This window comes from Cupressus sempervirens, chromosome 9 (genome assembly GCF_028749045.1).
Source record: "Cupressus sempervirens isolate cs-2001-9-10 chromosome 9, ASM2874904v1, whole genome shotgun sequence".
Classification (NCBI taxonomy): domain Eukaryota; kingdom Viridiplantae; phylum Streptophyta; class Pinopsida; order Cupressales; family Cupressaceae; genus Cupressus; species Cupressus sempervirens.
Genome location: NC_143126.1, coordinates 556,658,347 through 556,682,069, shown reverse-complemented (window position 1 = coordinate 556,682,069; position 23,723 = coordinate 556,658,347). Strand labels below are relative to the sequence as shown.

The window sequence follows — 23,723 nt, the reverse complement described above, 5'->3', positions numbered from 1 at the left end:
GGGTGATTGGGCACACACTGTCCACTTGAAATCCCTAGCTAGGGTAGGATTAGTGGCAAGATTGATGTTGTGATCACTAGAGGTCAGAGTGCTAGGAGTTGTAAGATAGGTTGATTGGAAAGTGTCCACAACCTCGGTAATTGACTAGTCGACACTCTAACACCAGGATGCTCAAATGGCATGACCAGAATGGTGTACACGTACCTCATCCAAGGTAGGGAGGGCAGTTAGACTTACACTAGGTCAAGATGCCTAGACTTGAACAGTGTATACCAATTTCCACTTCTCTTGATGGGATGTGATTGAAATCTTGATCGTAACTAGTTATTTCTTTTCGTTGCATGTTTTTAGCATTATGCTTTATGCAATTACATTCTTGTTCATATGAATTGGTAGTTAATGTTTTGTTATCCATTTTTGGACTTGGACTGAAAAGAAATGTGAACCATGATTTTGAAAATTCTTTAATGTTAAAGTAATGATCTTTTTTTTTAATGATGATTTAATGATAGGAAGGCCATACATTACATTTTGTGCTCCAGTATGGAGGAAGCACACTTGCATAACTGAAACTATCAATGCTTATTTATAGATGTCACATTTTGTTTGACTTGAGAGTTTTTCCTTGAAACACTATGGTGAGAAGATGGGCATGAGAGCCTAGGTCATATGAATGAGAAAAGTGAATTTTCAAATCTTTACAGGCGATTGGCGAGCAAGCCCAGATGATCTACTTAGCTGACAAAAACCCTATGTAAATTTTTTTCAAATACTTATGATCAATTTAGGACCCAAGGGTGGGTTGAGCTAAGAAGTTTTAGCATAAAAGGTAATGATTTTCAGCATGTAATTTGATTGAATAGATTATGAAGAACTTATAATATTTCACTTGCATCTAAATATTTGAACTATGTGTCACTCAAAATTAGTATGCACATAGATGCATAGATTTGAAATATTCTATACTGAACAAAATTAATGATATAAGTTAATGCTGTGAGAAGCATATCGTTATGAACTTGATTATGGACAAGGGGATTTTTGTAGGTAGTCCCATAAAATGTAAAAGTTTATGGTATGATGTAGATAGTGTGGTACCATGTTAAACATAACCTCTATGATCTTATTTGGATGTATGTTGATCTTTCATTTTACCTATGACACATTGTTATACATGTATAATTCACATGTGGAATTGATTTTATATGATTATGAAATATCAAGACCTAGTGAGCTGTTTAATCACTTGCAAGGTTAATATTGTTAGAGTAAAAGGATATTTTGATTTAATTTATTAAATTACCTATACTCCCTTCTTAATATTTCCTTTTATGCACCTTGCATTTTCATTTAATAATTAATTAGTAATTATTAAATGTCATTTATCTTTTAGGGTTTCCCTTTTAGGTTTTTTAATCTCCTTCTATAAGGATTGATCTTTTGTAAATATTTCTCATCTTTTCAGTTTGATAATATAATTTTCTATATTTTTAGAGCAAAACCCTTGCCTCTTCTTTGTCTTTTCTTCTCTGAGATAGGTTCTTGCATGCAGGTGTTCTTCGGGTTTTGTGAATTTATATTGCTCAAATCCGTCATGATTTAGAGACAAAGATGATGATGAAGGTATTTTTTGGAATTTTTTCCAGTTTAATACTTGTTTTTTTGCTCGAACTCAGATGATGTCTTCTATCTTTTGGGGGCATAAATTGCTCGTTATAGCTCCGTTTTTCGATCCGAAAGAAGCACCGGAAAGCTCCTCTTGAGCACTTTCTAGATTTTCGGTCATTTCACTAGTATTTTATATCAGGTATTTGTGATACTCAACTGAAGTCTTTTTGTTCTATTCTTGTATATGCATTCCTTCTGCAAGCTGGGGTTTGATTTTTTGCATTATGGGGGTAGTTTTTTCATTATTTTTTGTTACAAATTACAGTATCAATATATCTGAAAACTTCAAAACACTTTCTTAAAACAATGGCCGAGACCTCTTCTTGTCTAGTACTTTTAAACCTACACAACTATCACACATGGAAATCTCATATGCAACGGCGTCTCTGTTCAAAGGGTGTGTGGTCTTGTTTAGATACAATGCAACCAATATTTTAGAGTCAATATCAGACTTTGCTGCACAGGAATAAGATGGATGAAGCCATGGGTATGATTTCTTTGAGTGTTTCAGATAGCTTACAGTTTCATCTTCATGAGTGTTCCACTCAAGAAATGTGGGACAAGTTCAATGACTTGTTTAGTACCATCAACGAGTTCAAAGCACTTCAGACTGAGGCAGAGCAAACTTCTCTTGTACCAGATACTTTTCCCTCTATTGAGGACTTCTTGATGAAGTTCAAACAACAGAGATCTTTATTGAAAGGTTGTGGGAAAACCAAGACTGACATTGAGTGCATTTACCTGATTCTTTCTAAGTTTCATGGAAACTTTCAGATTTTTGCTTCTACCTCCTATTCCACTAAAGATGCTTTGGGTAATAGATTTACCATGCCATGCTTTGAGGTTTTTTTTGATCGTTTGACTTGAGAGCAAGATAAGCTCTCTCAGTTGGATTCTCTCACAGGCTCACAGACTTATGCATTGGTAGCTCGGCCATCTTTTGGGACGAAGGAGAAGAAACAAAAGTCGCATCTTACAAAGTCTCAAATTGATTCAAGCCCTCATAGTTCATTAGGGCCACCTCCTCCTAAGGGGGATAAACCAAAGCAGAAAGACTGAAGTGTGCTTATTGTAATAAGCCCAATCATGATGAGTCACGTTGCTATGAGAAGAAGTTAGATGGCTATGCCAAACAGGTTTCAAATTTGACATCTCTCCTTCAGAAGAGCAACATTGATATTCCTTCTACTTCTCATAGATCTTCTTCATCATCATCATTTCAGTCAGATGGTAAAGATATAGGAAAGGGTCATGCACTAGGTGCAACTACTACTCCACATTCTTCTAGATGGTTACTGGATTTAAGTGCTTCACACCATATGACATCTTCTCAAGATTTTTTTCTCTTTTTTTAAGGCTTCTCCTACTCCGCACATTTTGATGGGGAACAACACTGTTATGACTGTATGTGGGAAAGGTTCTATTGGCCTTGATGATGGTACATTTCATGATGTCCTTTGTGTTCCATCTTTGTCCTCTAACCTTCTCTCTATCTATCGGATTCCACACAGTGGGACAGGGAAGATAGTTGAGTTTGCATAAGATTTAGTGTACACCAGAGATAGTGAGACAAGCAATATTGTTTCTATAGGGACTGTTGCTCATTTTTCTTGTTTATACACTTTCTCTCATTTTGGTCCACCATCTCCACTATCAGAGACTCACTCTCCTTTACGAGAGACTACTGAGGTGAAGTCAGGTCACTTGAACTTTTGTGTCTTTCCTGAGACCAGTGTTGTGACTTCTACAACTCAACCTCCTGTTCAGATTCCATCTATTGCACAGGATTACTCTTCAGCATTGCCTACCATTGTAGCTCTATTGAGCCACCTACTGTAGTTGTTGAGGATATATCAGAGGACACACATCTCCTTTCAGATGACAGATTCAATACACTTGTTATCCCACCTTCATTGGAGATTCCATTTCAAGATTCTCATACATTCTCCTTTGAGCATCAGCTAGGACTTCCAGCTTCACCTTACATTTAGGGGTTTCACCCTCCTTGTCCACTGCCATTGTTTCTTTCAGATTGGAGCCATATTGGTATGTTCATCGATACAAGAGTTCTGCCATTCTGGGGGGGCTATGGAGTCTCAAGCCTCTATCATGGGGGGTTTCATTGTACTTATGGTCTTGAGAGAGTCTCTTGAGACATATCATTTGTACTTTTTTCTTTGCTATCTCTTTTTGGAGTAGGGGTTTTCCCACGTGGTTTTCCCTGTTTCTCCATTTCATAGAGATTTAGTTGTGATTGGGTACCTCATCAAGCCTTGTTGCCAGGACACAAGTTTGCTTTCAGCATTGTAATTTCCTTGTTTTTTCATGCATTGTTCGTAGCTGCATTGTTGCTCATCTTAAGGAGGGGTGTTAGAGTAAAAGATTAATTTCATTTTATTTATTAAATTACCTTTACTCTCTTCTTAAGATTTCCCTTTCTGCACCTGGTATTTTCATTTAATAATTAATTAGTAATTATTAAATGTCATTTACCCTTTAGGGTTTGCCTTTTACGTTTTTCGATCTCCTTCTATAAAGATTGATCTTTTGTTAATATCTTTCATCTTTTCAATCTGATAATATAATTTTCCATATTTTAAGAGCAAAACCCTTGCCTTGTCATTGTCTTTTCTTCTTTGTGACAAGGTCTTGCATGCAGGTGTTCTTTGGGTGTTGTGGATTTGTATTGCTCAAATCCTTCATATATTGTATTCGTAATGAAATATCAAGGCATACTGAACTTTTTTATATTGTCTTGGAGATGAAATATATGCCTATCACGAAATGATTATAATAATGAAATGTTTTTGTTATAAGATGGGCATGAGGACCTAGGTTACATACATGGAAACATGGATAAACAAAACATTTTAGGTGATCTGTGAGCCTACAAGGATGATCTACTTGTTTAATAGGTATCGTATACCGGATGACATGTATGAGTGATTTAATTTCTATGATCGAGTTATGATCTAGAGCATATGATAGTCAAGGAATTACAATATTTGAATGATTAACTTATTCTTGAATGTTGAACATTGAAAATTTCTTGTACACAAGCTATTGTTATGAGAAAATGACTTAAAAAAAATCATAAGTGTCTACAGGAGTATGACAGGATTATGGAACAGAATATCCTAACAATATGATCAAATCAAATTGATGTTGGAGTGAGCACAGGTACAGTAAAGTAAATCAAAGTGATGGCAACTCAAACAAGCTTTCTTCATCTCTTCAATCCTCAAATTGAATTTAGCCCAAAACTGCTCCAACTTAGCCATTAGGTTCCTCTCAAATTGCAATTGTCTCGAATCAGTGATCTAATTGCAGGACTCCAATTGCCTCCCACTTGGCAATCTGCTTTCCATTTTTTTAACTTGCCTCAATTCAGTGATCTGCTCACTCAGGGAAAACTCCTTCATCTCATGACATCAAGGTTTCACAACCAAAAGATCCATCTGCAAGTCCTCTACAATTGCAAGTTAGAACCGCAATTTGCCACCTCACAACAAACAAATCTAGGACTTCATAGACAATCAATCCACCACACAACTAGCACAAGATAGAATTCTGCTCTGATACCACTTGATGTAGTGCAAGGCATGTGTATCGCCAAAGGAGATGACCTAGCCCCCAACAAATAACCACACAACAAAAGAATAACAATAACTTAGAGATTCAGATCAATTACAACATATTCTCATAATAGAATCATAAGATTTACATCCAACATGCCTGACTATAAGACCTTTTGGGTTATTGCCAAATACATCAGCAATTAATATAACAGTTCCGTAAGACCTCGCAAGATTGAAACCCTAGCTAGCCTAGATCCACAATCTGGTAGAAACCACAGGAAGAATCTAAACTTGTGCTTGCAAGCTACCAAGCAACTTTATTGTTTCCCAAGCCCACACTTAGCTACTAGCTTTGAACTTTGCTCCTCCTAGCTACTCTATCTTCTCCATGATCCCATGAATGACTCTAGACATCACAAGACCCTTTACTTATGTTAAACCAAGCCACAAGTTGGCCTAGCAAGTTATATTAAATAAACACTCACATCAAATGCACACTCAAGCCATAAGTTGGCCTGACAGACTAAATTTAAATACATACTTAGGACAAGCCCCAAGTTTACAAAGCATAACTAATAAGACCAAATACGAGTACGCGCCCTTAGACATAGGTCCACTTGCCATCCAACAATCCAAATCCAAGGGCGCACAAGACGACTCACACAAATCAAAGCTCACGAAAAAAGTCTCCAAAGTCTGTCCAGGAACATGTTACCAACAACCACCAAAAGACTCTTAACTCCAACACAATCACTCCAATCATTATGCACATAGGACAAGGTCCACCAATATGCCTTAAGCACATCCCCAATCGCACGAACCATAAGGTCCTCAAAATCCAAGCTCGATGCTCCTGCATCAAACTCCAACAGAGATTCGCAGTACAAAGAAATAGTCCAAATCGCATTCTACAACCACCTACAAATTGGCTTATAAAGGGCTTCAAGGAAGCTTTCTGAAGGATTACAAAAGCGTTGACATGCTATACAAAAATAAATAAAGAGTGGGCCCGAGAGATAAATACATTTGTAGTTGGCCACATAACAAAAATTATTATTTAATAATATTGGGGACATTACATATGTTAAGTTGCTTAAGCTAAAGACCTCGGTGGCTACCATACTCAAAACCTAAGTTACCAAATTCTCTCCAGTCTCTCTTAAAGTCTAGTTCAATTTTGTACAAAGTCTGGTCCTCGTCAAATTCTCCCCAGATTTGCCTAGAAAACTACATATTCATTGCAAATTTTGTCAGATGAACCCAGGGAAAATTTGGAGCAAATTTTGGAAAATTTGCTGTCTAGTTGCCGAATCGGACTGAATTTGGTTTCAGAACAATTTCTTTTGATTTTTTTAAAGTTTTTTTTGCCTAATTTGATCTATTTGTTCCTCCTAACCCTAAAATTGACCACTAAAAAGGCCAAAAAGTATGGTTTATATGTCATTTATGCATTTGTGAATAAAAATGAAAACTTGCTTATAGAGGAAACCCAAATTGACAATAGGTGGAATCCAAATTCGTGATTAAAGAGGAATTTCTTTAAAAAACAATGATATCTTTGAATCCAACGCTTAAAAGTTGAATCTCAACTTTTGATCTAGCCTGGTTAGAGATCTTCTAACCAATGTAAAATGAAAATTCAGATAATTGCACTTATCTTTTGATGATTCCTTTCATTCTCAAACTATCCCCGTGATATGGAAATATGTTCCATGCACGATCAAGCTAGTTTATCATGTTGTATATATGGCTAAATGATGCAATAAATCTCCTATTAAATTGAAATATAGATGTGGTGGTGTATATTGCTATGTTACTTTACTGTTAGCATAGTGGTGTATGGACTTGTTTGTTGTTGCATATATACACACAAAAAACATATATGTTAAAAAAATATGTTTTTGTACAGACAAACCTAAAATCCGAACCCAAAACAAATCCAAACCCAATCTCTTAAAAAATAGGACGAATTTCGAACCCAAATCTCAAATCTACGTTTGTACCAGAATCTGAAATGACTATTTAGCTCAAAACTAAACGAATGGTTTGGTTTTTACAATTGTTGAAAATATTTCATTAAAATCAATGCCCTTTTGTTGAGCAAAACCTTTCACCATAGTTGGCAAAATCACAGAGTAATCTACAATTTTTCAAAAATCGCCGAGTATTTTGGCTGGGTGAGTTTTTTCGCCAAAGAATTGCGGATTCAAAAACTCAGTGATTTGCAAAAAATTGTCGATTAATGGCATAGTTTTTGGCGATTAATGGCATAGTTTTAACCACCGACTCCCCTATGTGCATACCCCAGTGATATAGGCCAAAAAATTACATTTGTTCTTCACCAGTTTTCATTTGTATGGACGACATTGAGGACAAGGACGATGAGGATTTTGACTCAAAGGAGGAGGCATTACTAGTGCCACATATAGGAGATACATCCATTTCTAGTACATAGAGCTAGTTAGTAGGGATGCTCGGCAAGGAGGCAGAGCCATGGATTTCATAGTCACGCCACTCCCAGTGTGGGACACCTCTTTGAGACCTAGACCCCCTCTATTTTCAGCTAGTAGAGTTGGGAAGAGGAAGATATGATTGTATTGATGTATTTAGTATTTACTTCTAGTTTGACATAAATTGTTTACTATTTTGCTTCACACCATCAACATTTCGCATGAGAATGCGATTTTGTACCCACTATGCATTTATATATATTGAAACTCTGCTTGTTTCTTTTGTGTTCTCTTTAATTAACTCATTACATGCACCTTCTCATTGAATTTTGCAAAAAAATGTATTTTTAATTAGATTTAAGTGATTTTTTAGGTTCTCGAGTTTTTCTCAAGTTTTTTTTAAAGAAATGGCTGATTTTTTCCCAAATAAACTTTGTGGGGCTTGGTGAGTTGTTGCCGAGTGAGTTTTCCAACTATGCCTTTCACCACCCATCTGGCCCTATATCTTTTTTGCCCTTCATCTTACTCTTTAACTGGTCAACCCATTTATTTTTTAAAGTTGATTTGGTGGAAGAGAAACCAAATCCCAAGTCTGATTGGCTCTTAAGGACTTCAATTCATCATTCATTGCATCCATTCAATGTACTGAATTAACATTGTTACATGCTTGATTAAAAGTTTGAGGCTCTGCTTGATCAAAACACAAAGAAAATAATAATTCACAATCATCAAATTTACACAGATGTTTTCGTGCTCTAGTAGACCTTCGTAGTTGAATACCCTATTCAATTATTGGATTTTGGACTTCAAGTTCTTGTTGATGACCCACATTTTACTCTTGGCAAACTTGTTCAATACTAGTGGGGATATGCACGGTAAGTTATTGTTACAAACAAGAGTGAAAGAGTATTAATGGGGACAAAGAAGTTCCCTTGTTTTGAGCATCATAGACAAAGTTTGCCCACATGCGGAGGGAGGGTTCATTGTAGATGATATGGAAGGCGACACACTTGAATAGGAATGGACCAATGAGTTAGTAGGTTGCGTACTCCTCAGGGGAGGCCACATGTCCTTTGTTGAAAGAATCACAAAGAAGTCAACTTCTTATGGTGGGTAGTGTATAGGAGGCAATTTAGGAGCCGAAGAATTACCCTCTATAGTTTGCATAGAAAGAAGATGGGGGCTGCACAAGTGAGACTCAAGTTGTGTAGAAGTAATGGGAGACTGCCTAGACAAAGAAGTCATTGGCAATGCTCGAAGAATGACAGATTGCGTAGTAGCTGCAAGAGGCTATAAGAATAATGAAAGGGGCATTAAAGTAGTAATAGAAGAGGTATTAGTGGGTTGGGGACGAATAGAGTGATGAAAACTCATAGTGGGTCTCTTATTAGAAGTAGTACCAAGCATTGAATTGTGCCATTATAAAACATATCAAATTAAATAGAATCATTCCAAGAAAGACTTTTGAATTTTCAAACTTGAGAAAGATTTCTCATTGAAAACATTTGAACTACGAAACACTTTATGAGCAATTGGATCTTAAAAAAAAAAATCAAAGCGATCTTCACCATACTCAAAAAAATGCACATCTTGGATTTAAAATCCAATTTTGTTCTGTACTCTTTAGGAATGTCAACATAAGCATCACAACCAAAGACGCACAAGTGATTGAATGAAATTCTTTTCCCAAGCCACCATTCTTCGAGAATGTCGAAATCAAGACAAGATGAGGGGGCATGATTAATTAAATAAAATTGCAGTGTTACATGCCTTTGCGCAAAATTCTTTCCCCAAACCAGCATTGTAGAGCATATACCAAGCTCTTTCCAAGATAGTCTGATTCGATCTCTCAACTACACCATTTTCTTGAGGTGTAAAGGAAACTACTTTAATACTTCAAATTCCATAATTTGTACAAAATTTATCAAATTCCGAAGAGCAAAACTTGCGAACACTGTTAGTAGACATTTAATTTTCTTCACAATCTGGTTTTCAGCCATAGCCTTGAAATTTTTGATTTGGAAAACACCTCAGATTTTTTATTCAACATATAAATCCAAAATTTACGAGCAGTCATGAAGAAATGTAACAAAATAATTTGCACCACCGATAGAAGTCACCTTTGTTGGACTGAAAACATCAACATGCACAAGCTCTAACAGAGAAGATTTCTTCCTATGACCCTTCTGTATGAAGCTTGTTTAATTTTGTTTGCCATAAAGGAATGCTCACATAACTCCAAATCGATGGATTTAAGACCTAGAAGCTGATCTCTTGAATTATTACTTCAAGATCCTTCCTTCTTGCTCATGTGACCGAGCGTTGTTGATGTTTTGCCCAGAATAATGATAAACAACAATAAATAAAAGAAAAACAAGTACAAGAGTCAGAGACAATCAACATTTATCTTGGGAAAAGTCTTCAGCTTGGAAGGGGAAAACCCAACCACATAGAGGGAAAAATATCTTTTATTGATAATAAAATGTTCAAGTACAATGCTTTCCATTTGATACAATATATATACAAAATTAAGAGACTCTTCATCTCACAATTGCAGGTCTCTTCAATTTCTCAAACAAGTCTTTTGATATTTCTGAATGCATGCCTCTTTGCATGACACATGACATGTCTCTTCATATAATAAATATTATCTTAAATAAGTATCTTCTTCAGCTATAAACACAATAGATAGATATTATCTTAATTTCAATATATAGCAAAATCAGAGATAAAGATTTGTATTGTAACTACAATCTTCAACACTCCCTCTTAGCAAGAGAGAGATCTTTAGTAAGATAGGCACACATAGATGGAACCAAAGATGTCATTGATAATTTCTTGTCACATAGATTCTCATAAAAAATGTGTTATCTCAGCATAACATAATTCGCCATAGCAACACAAAATTAATGTCATGGAGTCACACACATGATTTCCACCATGCCTATTCGTAGAGGGTGGAACAAGGGCTTTCACCTCAGACTTCTCTCTGAGAAGAATGCGTTACCACCATGCCTCATCGCAAAGGCTGAAATGAGGGCTTTAACGCCAAACTTCTCCATGAGAAGAATGAATTGTGACAATGCCTCACCATAGAGGGTGGAACGAGGGCTTTCACCTTAGATTTCTCCCTAAGAAGAATGCTTCCATGCCTCATCGCAAAGGGTGGATCCACCATACCTACTCGTAGAGGGTGGAACAAGAGATTTCATCTTGAACTTCTTTCACAGAGAAGAACTCATTAACAAGGGATTTCACCTCAAACTTTTTCATAGAGAAGATCTAATTAACATGTATTAAAATGATAGATATCCAACAGAAACTCCCTCTCAACAGGGATAGGTTTGATCATTAGAATAAGATTGCCGATTCTAGTTTAACCAAATAAGCTTAGACATCTCCCTCTGTCACGTAACCTCCTTCTAAAGATCATGCTCTTTCTATTTTAATGAAGATATGCATCATCAATCTAGTCTAAGAACCGGTACAGTCTACATTGCTTCATCATCCCATTGCATCTTGTCCTGCAACTAGGATGGATTAATAATAACTCACAAAGAATTAACCTGTATAGAGATCAATGCTAAAAGAAAACACTATTCCCAATGCGATAACAAAAAAATCATACATCAAGGAATAATTACATCTTTGCAGTGAGATCTACGAAAGGAAACTGCTGCTTTATATGATCTAAAAGTATCAACTTTTCTTTATACTTAAAACAAGTAACCCTTTGTTGATTGATACACATGAAAGTCCTACCAACTCATCTCCAAGAACAACAACTTGAGACTCTTCATAAGAAGTTGAGGGTAATTTCTACACTTTGATACACGATGCATGTAGAACATAATATCCTTTACCACTGACTGATACATGCTTTCTCTTCAAGACGGTCTTGACATAATTCTTGCTATCTATCAATACCTTTTGAGATACCATTTTCCTATCACTTGAATGATGATCGCACAAATCTGTAGCAGCACAGTGTATTTTCTTCATAGATTTGACTCAATGATCATATACTTTTCAGAGCCAAAAACTCTAATCACTGTAACACCATAGACTAAGCAATAACCCCATCTTGAATAGAAGACAATGAAGATATTTTATGAATGGGGATGTCGTTGTTAACTTTTCTTCATAAGATATTTGATATAAATAAAAGAATACACCTAAGAGTTGTGTCACATGAAGTAACTAATTGATGCTAGTGCAGAACTTAATTCTCAACAAAGGGATATTACAACATATTTAGAGAAGCTTGTAAGTATAATAATGCATCAACTTAAAAAAGAATACTGTTTAGTCACAACGAAAAAAATTATCGCTTGCTCCAACCAATGCATCCGCTGTGTTTGATTCTTTTCACCATCAAACTTGACCATCATTTCCGACATCCATATGTAATGACTCTTTGCACAACCATGCTTACCCTTAAATTTGCAGAAAAAGGAAAAAAAAGATTCCCCTTTAATACAAGACGATATTGCATCGGTTAAAATTGTCAGTCATGACAGGGGTGGAGTGCTCCGTCAAATTGATTGGTTGCATCAATGGAAATGAATTGATCACCAAGCTGATGAGATCGAGGGTTTGGTCACCATCGCATTTGGTGTGGAGGTGAAATACAAGAGTAGTTGACGTCATTGCACTAGTCATAGTCGCGTGAAAAGCTTATCTCATTTACACTCTTGAAAGTGAGTGGAATGAAGCATAACGTTTGCGCGATGAATTTGACATTGATCACTAACGAAGTGTTCTTGATTTCCACTAGATCTATATGGTGATTGTTGGCACCTTTGCAATTATCACTCTTGTCGGCCATTCATGATGCTCACATCTGAGTTTTGCAACTTAAAGTAGTTGAATTTCACCTAGTAGATTTCCACGGTCAACAACAAAGCACTTATTGTAATATTGCATGTTATTGAGAATGTTTACAAAATAGCATCAAAACAATGACTCACTGTCTTTGATCAAGAACTACACCCATAACGTTGTCCACCCATGCTAGACTAGGAATTGTCTACAAGAATTCCAAGAGACAATGAAATTGCTCCGTCTTTGCATTCCTGTAGCACAAGAGTGGCCTTCTGTTACAATAGAGAAGTTTGTATGATAAGATTCATGCTAGTTGGAGTGATGCATTCATCATAGCTGGTATTAGCTTCTTTGTCACTCTCATTGTGTAGGCAAACATTAGGGCCACTATAATGAAAAAAATACATCTTTGGGCTCTACACTTTCCACCATGGTCATTAGGGTGTTCCTAATAAAAACCATTACAGGCTCCTTGGATCTCCTATCCGTATTGGTGATGAGGGCGCAATCTAAGACCAAAATGAACACAATAGGAAAAGGGGAATATTATTATCAGAAGTGAGATGCTATTACATTCAGTACAATGAAAAAGACCCAATGACGTGCCCTAGGGGCTTACAATGTTGTTTGATTCTGGAGAAAAACCCTCCTCCAGTACCTTCTCCCAAACACCACCAAAAACTGCACTTACAATGCCAGAAATGTCCTTAAGTAACCCAAATTAGGTTTAGGGTTAGGAATACATTTTAGAATATGCCATTTGGCATCCACTACCAAAACAGAAGGTTCTAGGGAACACGTCAGAAGTTGGTGTAAAATTAGAAGAATCCAAAAATGGTAGTTCAACTTCTGGGAGGCATAACTTTTGATCCAGGACTCCGATTGACGAATTGTTTACATTTCCAGAAAGCTCTCCAAGCGCTCTATAGCCTAATGGATTGTTTCACTTGTCCCTACAAGGCCGTTTAGTGCCTCAAATCTGACTTTGAAGTGCTCTTAGGGGGTCTCTAGGCAACTTAAAACTGCAATAACTTTCAAACCGTAAAGCCTTTTGACCTGTTTTTTTTCGGGAGTGATTTAAATTACAAGTATAATCATTCCTCCAACTTACACCCCTCTAACTCATCATAATTATGGCTCAATTACAAAATAAATTATTTTTTGCATTGGCACGTATCCCAAGGTGCACAAAAATTCTAACCTAGAAAACCAGTAGTGGAACTATGAGAGTTGGAATCTCTATTTGACCCAAATGGGCATCTAGAAATGAAAACACTTTAAACAAAAACTAACACTAAGCATATTTTTGGGTGATACAGGATTGCCCTTGCACTATTGGATGCTCCTGCATCAGACACCTAGGGTAGATTGAAAAGTGACCCTATCACTTTATAGTTGGTAGAAGAAAACCCAAATGGGAAACCTCCGTTGTGGATATCCAAGTTGAATCTTCTACTCGTCATCCTTTCCACTTCACTAGGTATTCTTCATACTGCCTGTTTTTGGTACTCTAGCCCACACGACTCTCTAGAATTTCTTCAATCTCTTCCTTCTCAAAAGTAGGAATTGGACATGGCTCCAACATCAACTCCTCATTTGCCCCATCATCATGATATTTTGTTAAGTCTGCAATATTGAAAATAGGAGAAATATGAATCCCATCTGGCAACTCTACCTCATATGCATTTCTTGAGTCATGTTTTTTCAAAATTTTGCAAGGGCCAAATTTCTTCATCTTCAACTTGTTGTAGGTATCCACAAACAATTGTTCCTTCGTCAAGTATACCATAACTAGATCCCCAACTTGGAACTCCTTATGTCTCCTCTTTTGATCTGCCCTAGCCTTATACTGTGATTCATCTTGGTAATATGTGCATGTACCTCCTCATGTAGGTTCTTGACATGTTCAACAAAGTCACATATTCAGCAAAGTATTCTGCCTTAGCACTTGTCCTCTCCCCTCACTCCATCTTCCTTAGCTTTGGTGCAGTCCTTGGACTACTCCCATCCACAATTTGGAATAGTGATCTACCAGTACTCCTATTTACAGAATTATTGTAAGCAAATTCTGCTTGTGGTAGAATCAAATCCCATCCCTTGGGCTTATCTCCTACTAAGCACCTTAGCAAATTGCCCAGACTTCTATTTACTACTTCTGTTTGTCAATCAGTCTGTGAATGATGTGCAAAACTGAACTTCAATTTTGTCTTCAACTTCTTCCACAAAGTCCTCCAGAAATACCCAACAAATTTAGTTTCTCTGTTAGAAACAATACTCTTTGGGAGACCATGTAGCCTCTCAACCTCTTTGAAAAACAAATCTGCAATATGTACTGCATTATGAGTCTTGTGGCATGGAATGAAATGTGCCATCTTGGAGAACCTATCAACCACCACAAATATTGAGTCATTACCCCTTTGTGTCCTTGGCAATTCAAGAACAAAATCCATACTTATGTCCTTCCAAGGCTTCGATGGAACAGGCAATGGTTGATAGAGTCCAGTATTGTGACTAAATCTTTTGGCTGTTTGACATACTTGACAACTATGCACAAACTTCTTCACATCTTGTGACAATTGAGGCCAAAAATAATGTTGTCTAATAATGGAAATGGTCTTATCTCGACCAAATTGTCCTGCCATCCCTCCACTGTGCTTCTCCTTGATCAAGTTCTCCCACATGGAAGTCTTTGGAATACACAATTGACTTCCCTTGAACAACATACCATCCTGAATCATGTAATCTAGCCACTCGGTCCTATTTAGAGTAACAGGTTATTTACAAGCCTTCCGAGCCTCTGCAAAGTCAGGATCCTCAGGGTACAGATTGTTGAGTTCATCAAATCTAATCACTTCAACTTGCATTACTATCAGCAACAACTATCTCCTACTTAATGCATCTGCAACCCTATTAGACCTTCCACTTCTATGTTTCAATACAAATGTATAGCTTTGCATGAACTCTACCCATTTCAAATGTCTCTCATTCAATTTACCTTGGCTATTTAGGTATTGCAATGCCTGGCGATTAGTATACAAAACAAATTCTTTTGGCAACAATAATGCCTCCATTTCTTTAAGGCTTGAACTATTGCATAGAACTCCTGATCATAAACATAATACTTCTTTTTCGCATCATTCAGTTTTTCACTAAAATAGGCAATAGGCTTACCTTCTTGGCTTAACACAACCCCAACAGCATTGCCACTAACATTGCAATCCACCTTGAACAGTTTGTTTAAATCAGGAAGTGCCAATACAGTTTGCTCTGTCACCTTCTTCAACAATTCAAAACTCCTTGCAACTCCTGTAGTCTACTTGAACTCTTTTCTATTCCCCCTCATTGCTTCAGTTAGGGGTGCACATATACTATTGAAATTCCTAATGAACTTCCTGTAAAAACTAGCCAAACCATGGAATGACCTCACCTCAGTGGCAGACCTTGGAGTAGGCCATTCCAAGATGACCTTCACCTTCTCTGGGTCCATTTTGAGACCCTCTGTTGATACAACAAACCCCAAATAGACGAACTCCCTTTTGACAAAGCTACACTTCTTCAAATTAATCAACAATTTCTCTTCCCTCAACCTTTCAAGGACACTACGAATGTGCAATAAATGTTCATCAAAAGACTTACTGAAAATCAAAATATCATACAAATAGACAATAACAAATTTTCCCAAAAATTTCTATAGTACCTCATTCATAAGCCGCATGAAGTTGCTTGGCGCATTGGTCAGTCCAAAGGGCATGACTAACCACTCATATAGACCCTCCTTAGTCTTCAATGTAGTCTTCCACTCATCTCCCTCTCGTATCCGTATCTGGTGATAGCCACTCTTGAGATCTATCTTTGTGAAGTACTGAGCTCCACTCAAGCAGTCCATAAGATCATCCATCCTTGGCAAAAGAAATCGGTACTTGATGTTTATTTTATTTATAGCCCGAGAGTCTTTACACATTCTCCACTCTCCATCCTTCTTTGGTGCCAACACTACAAGTACTGCACAACAGCTCCTGAACTTGTCCGTTTAGCTCCTCAGTCTCAGTAGGAGTCATCGTATGAGCAGCCTTGTTAGGGAAACTAGCTCTAGGGACTAAATCTATTTGATGTTTGATTTGCCTTATTGGCGGCAACCTTTCTGGAACATTATCAGAGATGACATCTCCATACTCAATAGACTTGAAACTTCAAATGGAACTTCACCACTACCTTCCTTATCGTTTCTAGGAATTAAAACATAACACATATGCTAATGCTTCATGCCATCTAGAAACTTTCTTCCATCAACAAGACATACCCTAACACTACTGCATACCTTTTCACCCTCCTTTATCAAGGGCTTCATTTTGTGGCGAACTCCATCCTTTGTCAGAGAGTATGTATTTGCATGACCATCATGTATAGCATGCCTATCAAATTGCCACGGCCTTCCTAACAATAAATGGTAGACATCCATTGGGATGATGTCACAGAGAGCCTCGTCATGGTAACTCCCAATCTTGAACTTTACCAAACATTGCTCACTAACCAGGACCTTACGATCATCCTGCACCCAAGCAATCTGATAGGGTTGGGGGTGTTTCTCCCTTTTGAGCTTTAACTTTGAGACCATCTCCTCTGACACCAAGTTGTCAGTGCTTCCACCATCAAAAATCACATCACAACATTTACGCTCGCACTTGCACCTGGTGCGAAACAAACTCCTCCTTTGTCCAAGTTTAGTCTCACCACTTAGTAAGACCCTTTCATTAATTAGAACCTCTCCTCTTTCTGCATCCTCTGAATGCGATGACTGTGCATCATCAACATGAGCAACCCTTGCTTGCCCATCAGCTCTCTTATCTGTCCTTACTTGGCATTGACGACAATTGTAGGCACGATGACCTTCTTCATTGCAATGTAAATAGGGACCACGAAAGCCTCCTTTTCTTGAACCTTGTCTACGTCCTCTACCTCTTCCTCTTTGATCTCCAAAGTTTTGATCACGGGAGCGGTTGAAACCCTCGTTCCTCTGGTTTCGGCTAGTACCCACATCTTCATTTTTCTTCTAGTTCTCATTTCGGCCTCCAAATGACCTGCCACCACCCCTTCCTCCTTGACTGCGCCCTCTTTGCCTTCCATCAAACTTTTTGTTTAGCTTCTCCTTAACTTGGAAGTCAAACTGGTATGCCTCTTCAATTCTAGTCATTCTAACCAGACTTAACTCCTCCTGAATGCTAGGTCTTAACCCATTAAGGTAACGGGCAACCTTCTCCTGGTTTGCTTCCGCATGCCCCGCCCTAATAAGGACTAAGTAAAATTCCTTTGTGTATTCCTAGATAGGTTTTCCTGCTTGCTTTAACCCTTGCATCTTTTTGAACAAATCAAGCTCGTAATCAACAGGAATGAATTGCTTCTTTAATTTGTCCATCATGCAATCCCATCTTATGATTTTCTCCTTTCCTCTTCTATTTCTTTCCAACTGAATCTCTTGCCACCAGATTTTGGCATGGCCTTTCATCTTGGCCTTCGCAAAGTTAACCCTATCAGGGTCCCCGATATCCTCATACTTAAAATATTCCTCTAGCTCATTGATCCAATCGATCAACTCATCTAGGTTTAGATTTCTCAAAAACATGTTGACGTCAATTTTAGGTCTTTTTCCAAGCTTGGCAATGGCTCTAAAAAGCTTCTCCTCTACCTGGTTTAGGACTTCTCCGTCTCCTTCCCCTTCCTGCCCAATATTTCCTTCTTCATTTTCCTCCTCACTTCTGTCGCCTACGACAATATTCATCCCTCTACGGATCTTCTCTTGCAATGCTTGAACTTGTCTTTGGAGGGCTCTAACCTCAGGAGGAACAACTCTGGCCTTTTCCACCATGCTCTCTTCGTGGAGGCATCTTCTCACTATATCAAAACCCACAACCACACAGTCCTGGTGTAAACTGCTTCACAGTCGGCGCTCTATCTACACACTCAGGAAAACCCGCTATGATACCACTCGATGAGGGCACAATCCAAGGCCAAAATGAACACAACAGGGAAAGGGAAATATTATTATCAAAAGTGATATGCTATTACATTCAATACAATGAAAACAGACCTAATGACGTGCCCTAGGGGCTTACAATGTTGTCTTATTCTGGAGAAAAACCTTCCTCTAGTACCTTCTCCCAAACTCCACCAAAAACTACATTTACAATGCTAGAAATGTCCTTAAGTAACCCAAATTAGGTTTAGGGTTAGGAATACATTTTAGAATATGTCATTTGGCATCCACCGCTAAAAAAAAAGGTTCTAGAAAAAATGTCAGAAGTTGGTGTAAAATTAGAAGAATCCAGAAATGGTAGTTCAACTTCCGGGAGGCATAACTTTTGATCTGGGACTCCGATTGACGAACCATTTACATTTCCGAAAAGCTCTCCAAGCGCTCTATAGCTCTATGGACAGCTTCGTTTGTCACCCATTTTTCAGGCCTGTACGAGGCTGTTTAGTGCCTCAAATTTGACTTTGAAGTGCTCTTAGGGGGTCTCCAGGCAACTTAAAACTGCAGTAACTTTCAAACCGTAAAGCCTTTTGACTTGATTCTTTTTTTGGAGTGCTTTAAATTACAAGTATAATCATCCCTCCAACTTACACCCTCTAACTCATCATAATTATGACTCAATTACAAAATAACCTATTTTTTTGCATTGGCACTTATCCCAACGTGCTCAAAATCTCTAACCTAGAAAACCAATAGTGGAACTATGAGAGTTGGAATCTGTATTTGACCCAAATGGGTATCTAGAAATGAAAACACTTTAAACAGAAACTAACACTAAGCATATTTTTGGCTGATACAGGTTGCCCTTACACCATTGGATGCTTCTGCATCAATTGGTCAGTACTGTCATGTTATCTTCTCGAACTCCAAATTGTTCAGATATGCAATTGTACACACTCTTCACATTGTTCATGCATCCCTTCATTGTTGTTATCAACCTGGCTCTGATACCAGTTGATGTTTTGACCAAAATAATGATAAACAACACTAAATAAAAGAAAATAAGTACAAGAGACACCAAACATTTTCCCTGGGAAAACCCTTCATTTTGGAAGGGAAAAATCCAACCATGCTAGAAAAATATCTGTTTTATTGATAATAAAATGTCTAAGTACAACGCTTTCCATTCGATACAATATGTATATAAAGAATTGAGAGACTCGTGATCTCACAATTGAAGGTCTCTTCAATTTCTCAAGCAAGTCTTCATATTTCCAAATGCACGCCTCTTCCCATGACACATGACCACATGTTTCTTCATATAATATTGTCTCAAATAAGTATCTTCTTCAGCTTTAAAGACAATACATATGTATTATCTCAATCTCAATATATTGCAAGATTAGAGATAAAGTTCTCTATCGCAGCTACAATCTTCAACAAGCCTCTTGTGCCAAAGTTCAATGTTACTATTCCTAACGACCATGGCAGCTCCCACTTCACCATTGTACTCTAAAACATATAAATTCCCTAATTTCTTTCCTTTTGCCAGTTGCAACTAACCTTTGGTTACTTTCCAAGAATACAAAGAAAAATTAACCTTTTAACCTTGAGAGTAAAGCTGACTCACAGAAATCAGATTTCTTTTGAGAGTAGGAACATATCTTACATCCTTCAAAAGCCATTTACTACCATTTTTCAGCAATAATAAAACATCACCAAAACACAATCATCTTTAACAGCTGCAGTGTTGACTCCATCATTAATCAGTTTATCTTGGGCCTCTTTGTAATTCCAACATTGCCTTTTTGTGTGGCTAGGTTTACCACAAAACCAACATGCACCATTTCTGCCTCTAGATTTTGACCTTCAATTATTGTTATGTTTGCCCCTTTCTCGACTCCGACCTTTGTTGCTAGTGCTCACAACTATGAGTGCATCAGCGGAGGAAGATTCTTGATTCATCAAATTTCAATTTACTTATGGAAGCAACTGAAGTGCCAACTGCCATTACCACCCCTTCCCAACTATTGCGTAATGAGCTCAGCAATAAAATAGCTTTTATTTCATCATCTAATGTAATACCTATTGAAACTGAGTAACTAAGGCATTGAATTCATAAAGGTGATTAGACATAACTCCTTCCTCTTTCATTTTCAGATTGTATAGCTTTTTATTATAAATACTTGTTGGATAGTGATGCTATCTCATACAATGAGGATAACTTATCCCACAATTCTTTTGTTGTCTTCTTTGCTGAAACATTGAAGAGCACATTGCTTGAGTGTGATTGAAAAATTGTTGCTTGTGCCTTCTGATCGAGTTTCCCCCACTCTTCGTCTGATACAAATCTTTTCTAAATATGAATGATCGTTTATTGGTGGAGACTTGAACTGAAAATAATGAATCTTATATGAAGATTATAGATCTTCCTTTTAATATCTTTGTTTTGATTTATTCAAGTATATATAAAGTATGCAGATCTGATTATGCCTGAGAATGTAATGCCTTGTTATTGATCTATTTTCAGAATTCACAAATGCATACAATATATATACGCAATTGAGATATGTTTATGTAGGGGTATGACCCTACATAACCATACCTCAATACATAACTAAACTTCTTAATCTAGGATTATAACATTATTATATTGTATATATATATATATGTGTGTGTGTGTATTTGAATAAGAATGTAAAAGAATAATAGTATATATATAAATCAGTTACACACACACACACAGAGAGATTTATATATATCTATATACATATACTGAAAAGTTTAAAGACTTCAATTAGTACAGAAAACTATGGTGCATTAATAAAACAGTTTAAAAAAAAATTTCTGGAATTTTTCATATGTCGAGTTTCTTGGATCTTTGTTTTCCTTGAAGTCTCCAAACGTATAGGTTCATGCATCTTCTGTGGATAATGATTGATTTTGCATTGCTTGTCATGGATTCTGTCTTATGGGATTTTTCTTTGCTGTAGAAAAGCATCTCATCAATCTTGTGAGCGAAGTGAAATTGTCATTTTTGTTTATTTTTAGTGGGTTTGTTTTGAAATGTATAGCTGGAAGTTTGACCTTTTGTAGATGCTCTCCATAGTGCAAAATAGGTATAAACATATATTTTGTAGCATTTTGATAGCTGGAGTTTTTCTGGAATCTGTATTTTACCTGGTTTTGTAATTTTCATGTCAGAGTTGCAAATTTCTGTGCTGTGATTTGTTATATTTTGAACAAATTTGAGGGTTGAAAAGATATTATCAAAATGTCAAGTAATTTTAGAATAGAATTTTGAGATTGTTCAATTGCTGTAAAGCTTCGGATCTGGATTTTGAGTCTCTGCAAGGTTATTTGCTGTGATTTGGGGGCAGAGAAGCTGAAATCATGTATTTATGTTCCCCTAAGATTTTGATGGCTCAATAGTTTGCCAATATTTTCTACTATTGTTGTTCTGCCAGAAGAGTAATTTTGTTTCTGTAGTTACTAATTTTCAGCAGATTTTGGGGGTTGATAAGCTCGTATCAAAATTCTGTGTCTTGAAGAAGAAATCCCAAACGGTTGTATTCTTGCGATTGTTTCAATGGTTTAGAGAACAGTCTATTCTGCATCTTCTTTCAGAGGATATGACTGTTTTTATATTGACTAGAGTTTTCAACAATTCCTCTATGTAAAATACTAAAGATGTTTTCAAAATTCTCTACACACTTTGAACAGAATTTGAAGACTGTGTTGTACTGTTTTGATTTGTAGCTACAGTTTTGAGCCTTGGCAATGTTTTATGGATTCTAGGGAGTAGGCTAGGAAAATTGTTTTTAATTTTTAAGGGTTTGAACGACTTAAGGTTCACCTGGAATAATTATTATTATGTTAAGTTTCTACAACTTTTTTGTTTTAATTATTATTAGAATTTACATTGCAGCTTGTTTACTCAAGGGCTGGTGAGATGAAACTTGTTCTTCCGAAGATAGGAAATTGTTTTGAGTTTTTCTATTTTGTTTTTTAACATCTGCTACACAAATGGTGCATGTAGACCTTTCACCATTTCGGTCTTGTAAGCTATAATTAGAATATTTAAAGTAGAATACCTTGCTAAAGGAAAATGATGGAAATTGTGCTACAAAGGCACTTTGAATAAGCTCAAGGATTTTGTGAAGCATTCCATTATTTTTGTCATATTTTTCCTTGAGATACATGTCAAATCCAAACATCACATACACCACTTAAAATAAATTTATTGAATTATTATGACCATATCTTATATGCTAATTTGCTAAAGATAATGGTAGTTGTGATGGCAAAACAGTGAACCAAATCCATACTGCTGGGTCTAGTGCTTAAATTTCATTTTAAACTTTCTACCAAAGAATCTCTGTTTTTTGCCCGTTTAATCCAGCAAATTCTTACTGAAATGCTTCTCAGATTTGAAAATTAACACTTCCTTGTCGTTGTCATCAATTTTAATGCCTTCCAAGTAGTCCAAACCCTTACCTTTAATGTGACTATCCTCTCTTATATACCTCTGTCTTGAAGAGATATCCTTTATGCTCTACCTATGCCAATGTTTTTCCTTGTGAAAGTCTTGATATAACTATAGAAGCTTTACTTTTAAATCAACTACAATCTCTACATTCTCAAGGACATGTGCATGAATGAAAGAGCATTTCTTTCTTACCTATATATGTAATGTTCCGTTTCTTAGTAGTAGATGTCGCGGTACTCTTATGTCCTTGTTATCTCTAATTGCACCGACGACAAGTAGTTGGAAAGAAGCCATACGGTAGGATGGAGTGCGCTTAACATGGACCAAATGGCATACGGTCAGGGAAGTGGCGTACGAAGTTAATCTTTTAGCCGTACGATGGTGGCAAGGACAAATCTATACGGTGGAGGTGGGGTGGGTGGGGTACGGTGTGGACTGGCTGCCATACATGCAATAGGAAGGCCGTATAGAGCAATAGGTAGGTTGTACGGGCAACAAGGATGCCTTATGTTGTACAGAGATGCTGTACGATGGGTGTATGGAACTAGTTTGTCGATTCTCCTAGATGTCGATGAGAGTGTCCATGCCTACTTTAGAACAGTCAATTGGATGTTGCAGAATTTACTCCAGACAATAACAATAGCAATAAGAAGATGCCAAATAAGATTTCAATAATCATAGGACAATACAAGAGATGGCGCTCTAGATGTACCAAATCTAAAGTAAAGTAATACACTGATAGAATA

General features: G+C 36.9%; 1 protein-coding gene across 6 annotated transcripts in view; it reads left to right on the top strand.

Annotated features, from left to right (window-relative positions):
• LOC149539864 (uncharacterized) overlaps positions 1 to 23,723 on the top strand; it is a 43,800-nt gene that overhangs the window by 7,090 nt on the left and 12,987 nt on the right. The window contains exon 2 of one of the 6 annotated variants that reach the window (XM_089801062.1): positions 1,553 to 1,623. The exons of the other annotated variants lie outside the window; for them this stretch is intronic. The gene's annotated coding sequence lies outside the window, so the exon portion shown is untranslated. The remainder of the gene's footprint in view (positions 1 to 1,552; positions 1,624 to 23,723) is intronic. 6 annotated transcript variants of the gene reach the window in all.